This window comes from Rhinopithecus bieti, unplaced genomic scaffold (genome assembly GCF_001698545.2).
Source record: "Rhinopithecus bieti isolate Rb0 unplaced genomic scaffold, ASM169854v2 scaffold_5026, whole genome shotgun sequence".
Lineage (NCBI taxonomy): Eukaryota > Metazoa > Chordata > Mammalia > Primates > Cercopithecidae > Rhinopithecus > Rhinopithecus bieti.
The window spans coordinates 1,027,956-1,034,257 of record NW_016804667.1 but is presented as its reverse complement, the minus strand read 5'-3'; the positions used below and the strand labels follow the sequence as shown (position 1 = coordinate 1,034,257).

The 6,302-nt window shown below is 33.7% G+C and overlaps 1 long non-coding RNA gene across 1 annotated transcript in view; it reads right to left on the bottom strand.

The window, feature by feature from the left end:
* Window positions 1-625: 625 nt before the first annotated feature.
* LOC108528173 (uncharacterized) overlaps window positions 626-6,302 on the bottom strand; it is a 49,091-nt gene continuing 43,414 nt past the window's right edge. The window contains exons 4-5 of the long non-coding RNA XR_001885043.1: window positions 958-1,075; window positions 626-697 (exon numbers count right to left, since the gene is read on the bottom strand). This is a non-coding gene — a long non-coding RNA (uncharacterized LOC108528173). The remainder of the gene's footprint in view (window positions 698-957; window positions 1,076-6,302) is intronic.

The window sequence follows — 6,302 nt, the reverse complement described above, 5'->3', positions numbered from 1 at the left end:
GACAAATACAGTTTTAGTATTAAAAGATAAATATTAAAAATTATTTTTGAACATTAAAACCTCAACTTCATTGTTATACTGTGCATGTATATTTTATGCTGAATTGTTTGTTTTTCCTGTAAAATGCCATAGAATTTTCAAAATTGGGGTATTTTTCTTCTGGAATACATTTATTTCTCCCCTGAAGTTTAATGTAAGGAATGTAACTAGCAATATACTTAGTTCTACAAATAATTTTTAAAAACTATTATATTCAATATCAACATTAAACAATCAAAATGAATATTATATATTCATATATGAATTGAAGACTCAGAGAATTTAAGACATTTGCTCAAGGTCACATATCAAATAAAGGACACAACTGAAGCTTGAATTGAAAAACAATTGGAGAAAATCATTTTCTCATATCCCTTGTTTGCAATACTTTGAACCTCCCTCTGAGGGCATCAGAGTCATTAATAAACTCACAGTAATCTCAATTCCCTTGTAAGGAAGGTGAAAAATTGTACATATGTTAGTATTTCACAATAAGGCTAGTAATGAACAAGTGAAATTCAGATAAAGACAGAGTGAACTAGGACTTTTACCAAGACTCTTGTTACAAAGTGGCTTCACTTACTACACTCAAAGCACTTCTTGTAGTTCATAATGCTATTGTCTCTGTGATTGTTTGATTCTTGCCTGTTTCAATAGACTGTAAGAAAATGAACAATTGAATGTTAGTAATCCAAATTAATTCATCCTTGACATACTTTTGGCTCTCTTTCTATACCAATCTGAAACCCCCGCTTTCATCAAGGCTATGGTATATTTTCACCCGCTCCATGTACACTTCCTGATTATAGAACCCATTCTTTATCCACCTTTGTTTAACACACTCCATCTTACTTTTGCAGATTGTCTTTTCCTGAACAAGTGTAGTTCTCATGGAAAAAAACCAGGTTTCTGTCTTACCTATAAGAAAATCAGGGGTTCCTGCATCTCTTTCTTTTCCAGAACTTTCCTCTCTCCTTGCTTTACAGCTCTTCACGTAAGCTTGGCTAATTGAAGCCTCTTTACTGGGGCTTTAAATCTTGAGCAGGACAACATAAGAACAGAATACAAGAATAAGCACAGAAGAAAAGACTAAAAGCAGTCATTTTAAAGGACCACCTCAGAAGCATATCTACAAATTCAATCAATATCTGTTGAATTAATTTTGAATTTGAGGACTACATTTGAAAATAAAGTAATCGTCAAATAAGGAAACTATTCATTGAGTTAGACTTGCCTAATAAGATCTGAAAACATCAAAATGCAGACAATTCATTAACCGCAATATCTTTTATAAAATGAAGTCTCATTCATGTTGAAACTCTGCAATTTTTTGCTAAACACTGAACTGAAGACTTTTATCTCATTGTTAAAGTCCATTAATAAGACCAATAGAAGAGAGAGGAATGTGGAATTAATAGGCAAAAGAAAGTGAAGTAATAAAATGAAGTCCGTCATGGCCCATGGCCTTTTCTGCAATATTTTAGTACATTCCTTTGATAAGCAAATACCAAGAGCACATTGCATTCGTAACATACTAGGAATCTGCACAAGTAGAGGTTGATTTCATTTCTTATGATTCAAAAATTCTAAATGATTCTCTCAGTGCTTGCAAACATCATAGTTGGTGGTATTTGAAAATTTCACTGTGTCGTCAATAATTTTTAAAAATAAAAAATTATATCAAATGCAGAAAGCAGTCCATAGGGGTGTAAATAACCCATAGAAGTAATGGTAATACTGACTGCTTATATAGACATTTACTGTTTAAAAGCACTTGAACAATTGTAGTTCAAATAATTTATATTATATGAAAGGAATTACTATGGAGGAATTAAATAAGTTTAAATACCACTCACACATACAATATACAGAGACATAATATTTCATGTAAAAATTCAGTTTATTAAAAAATATATATATACACATAGCAAATAATACATCTACAACTTTTTCAATGACTTTGCCATAAGAACATATATTATTTCTCCCAGAGTAAGTAAATGTTGGCTTTTCACACACAAAAGATGTTAAGGATAATGTTGAAATATTATTGTTCACAGTAATGTTTAAAGCATTTGTATTGTGTAAATAATTCATGTATTTTTTTCTTGTTAATATCCATTTGTATAGCTATGTATGAGGAATGTTAAGAAATGTCTCATCAGGAGGAGATGAAAGGCGGGTAAAACTTGAAAAATTGAAAGCTAAACAGAAGTGATGGCTATAGTCCTCCTTTCACTTTAGAAACTATAAAGTTTTCCTGTTTGGTCCCATTTCTCACCTGGAACATACTCTCATGGAGGAATCATGGATAGATGCAAAATTAACTTCTTTTCTTCTTTAAGAAAACATAAGCAGAATCACTTTTGATTTCTTTAAGTAGTTCAATAAACAATGAGTACCATTTTAAAACTACAGGCATTCCATGGGAATCTCTCTAGAAAGAAATAACTTACATTGAATGTCATTTTATGAGTTGAGTTTATGGAAAGCTATAATCTTTCTGCAATACAGAGTGTAATATAAACTAACTCATGCATGTTTCTTTTTATCTTGGGTATATACAGGAGGCCCTAATTATATGTCAGAAATGACCTAAGGCGATTTCTTTTTTCTGAGAGGAACAAGGAAATATTAAAATTGCAGATATTTGCCAAGAGTTTGCTTAATTTATAAATGATCTGCTTGACTCTGGACTCACTGAGATGTCTTAGTTTTGTCCTAGTAGGTTTTTCTGATCATCTTCTGGAATGAGAGGGTTCTACACCAGAGACAGAAAGAGTATTGGGGCAGGGAGGGAAAGGACAAAGGACAGCAAGTAGGAGGTGCCTCAAATGAGGTTCTTCTCTTCAAGAACTGGAAATCTTTCACTGAGATCTTTGGGAAAACCAAGGCCAAAAATAAGGAAATAAAATACTAAAGTGGCTTCACCTACTACACTCAAAGCCCTTCTTGTAGTTCATAATGCTATTGTCTCTGTGATTGTCTGATTACACAGATGGTTTGAATAACATCCCAAGACCTTCTAACGTTAGGGAAGAGATCATGGGAAATGGTGAAGGGCTAGCCACATGTACACTTCCCTACAGTCCAGGCCCAAATGTCTAAAAATATGTTGAGGTGTCTTAAGGATTGGTAACTTCAATATGGGTTATATTTGCTTTTAGTGTTTATTTCCAGGTAGTACTTCGCAGTAAAAGCCCAAAAGGTCCCTACACATTTATTTTGGGGTCATGTAGAAAGAGAGAACCAGATTTTTGTCATATTTTGGAGGTGCGTGGGGAGGAACTCTAGAAGATCTAAATGTTTTGGGGACGCTGGAGAAGAAAAAAACAGGATGAGTGATCATTGTGATCTTCCAGAAGAAATAATAAAGGGGGGGGAAAGTAAAAGGTTCAAAATGAAATAATATTACTTTATTAATAATACTTATTAATATTTTATTCCACCTCTCTAGAATTTCAGGTTTTGTAATGATTAAGGATATATGGATAAGAAGCCATTTGTAACTTCACACTAGAATAATATTTTGGTTTTGCACTGTACATATTTGTATATGTCACTTTATTTAATATTTATATTAGTGTACCACATTTTAAGAGTCAGAAAAATGAGGCTTACAACTACTACTCGATACACCTATTAATTGGAGAAGCAAAGACTAGAACCTGAGTTTCTAATTGTCCAGTTTTCCTTGAATGATATAAATGTGTTTGTTTTTACTTTTTTTCTTCATATAAGCATGAGTAGAGAAGAACAGAAGTGATTCCAAAAGCAATGTTAAATCTAAAATATTTTTTAAAATGTGTATTACAGTATAGATATTTAAACATGAAAAATTATAGACTGCCTTATTGAGATGGGCTTGTATTTGTCCAATCTAACAACTAAGTCCTTTTAAAAAGTGTAGACATTTATTTTGGCTTTCTTGAAGTAGAAGAGGCAATATATATGTAGTGCTTCATCCTGAAAAAGTTATGAAAACTCATAATTCTTCTCTGTCTCAAGTGTCACATATACAGGGCAGATGTCAAGATATCTCTCTTGCTCTTCCTCTGTCTCTTTCTCCTTCGTTTTTTGCTGTCCTCTTTATTTCCTCCTTCTAGACAATTGCTGCTCATATTCTACTCCTCCAAAAACCCTACTTCACCTCTGTGTGACCCCCTCTGCTTCTCCTGTCTTCAAGAATTACACTCGAATATTCTACTCTGACCTCCCTTAGCTTTGGAAGCAGCTGTCCAGAATTCTAGTGGATAAAATTCCCCATTGTCATCATATATTTACCACTAAAACTTCTTTCCAATTTTTCTTTAGAATCCTCAAGTCGTTCATTTTAAGACTGTAGCACATCCTTCTTTCCAGAAGTGGCTATTTGATTCATAACTGTCAAATCAGCCCTTTTCTCTGGGATATAGATGATTGGTCCAGGATGGCTGATTGATACAAGAGTAGCAAATTCAAGCTGGTAGAATCAGCTTCTTTTGCTCAGGGACTTGCAACTTATAATCTAGAGACACAGACCGAGATTTGCCAGGGCTCACCATGAGCAGAGATGCAATAAGAGTAGTCACAAACTCCTGCTTCTGAACTCCCTAGAGCTTCCTTCCCTTTGCAGGGCCTTGATTCAGCTCATGCTTGGATATGGTAAGATTCTTAGTATTATTCCAGTAAATCCTCTAGTCGGAGTCAGTTCTTGCTACCATACAAAACTATTTTCCAAAATTATCTAGATCAGTAGATGACTGATTAATCTAAAACTCATTAATTTCAAGTGGGAAACCATACAAGTGATGAACACTTCAAGCCTTTCATTTTTATTTGAAATATAAAAATGTATACATAGTTCCAAATTAACTTTATATATTCTAATTAAAGTTTCCTTAGTTATTCTTGTGTAAACTACAGTCAAAAATACAATAATTGTGATTTCCAGTTTAAATTTCTTCAAAGTGACATGGGAATTTTAAGCTAATTGTAAAGCAATGTGGGTAAAGAACCCTTCCAAATTTTAAGGATTCTTTCCAGATTTATAATTATTTTACCCACACCCCAATTCCTGAGCATTTTTCAATGATTTGCCATTACCAAATTTTCCCAAGTACTCATTTAGTTTTAATACCCACAACAACTCTTTTTCACGATGATAATTCATAAGGAAATATATATTAAATTAAATTACATAATTACTCATTCTTAAGCATTCAGCTCACTGGTAGGAGAAACAGTGCATCAGCATATTAGAGAATAACAACCTCATTCTTGCATTTAGCATGTTGATGGCATTAGTGCATTTTATAAGGGAAATAGAGGGTACCTCTCAATCTAGAGATTTGGTTATGTGGAGGCAGATTAAATGAGTATCCATTGGACTTAATCAAAAGAGGCCTAATTAATATAAGTAGGATATTCAACACCAGGTCAAAAGAAGAATTTTAAGTAGATTAAAATATTGCATATTTAGCCTTTTTCACAATGTCAAATATGCTAATAGCTTGATACTAAAGAGATAGCACTGCTCACTGAAATAAATCAAAAGCTCACATCTGGATTTAACACTTTAGAATTATCCAAGCTGAACACATCTTTACTGACAGAACAATTACATTTGTCAACCACCAAACAATGACATACTTCAACCACTTCACTGACTCAGATAGGAAAAAGAACTTTGTGAAACGTAGTACATTCTCTGGAAAAACACATAGTTCCGAATTTCATAATCAATGATGGCACTTGCCAACACCGATTAATTATCATGACTGAAAATAGCTTTAATTAGTAAATGATCATTAGAAATTACAAAATGATCCCAGCACTTTGGGACGCCAAGGCAGGTAGATCACAAGGTCAGGAGTTCAAGTCCAGCCTGGCCAAAATGGTGAAACCCTGTCTCTACTAAAAATACAAAAGTTAGCCAGTCATGGTGGCAGGTGCCTGTAATCTCAGCTACTCGGAAGGCTAAGGCAGGAGAATTACTTGAACCCAGGGAGGCAGAGGTTGCAGTGAGCCGAGATCATGCCATTGCACTCCAGCCTGGGCAACAAAGCAAAACTCTATCTTGGAAAAAAAAGAAAAAGGAATTACAAAATGAGATTTTAATTAAAAAAAATATATATATATATACACTTTATTACTAAAAATGTTAACAGTTATCTAAGCCTTCAGTGAATTGTAATATTTTTGCTAGTGGAGGGTCTTGCCACAACATTGATATCTGCTGACTGATCAGGGTTGTGGTTGCTGAAGGTTGGAGGGGTTGTGGC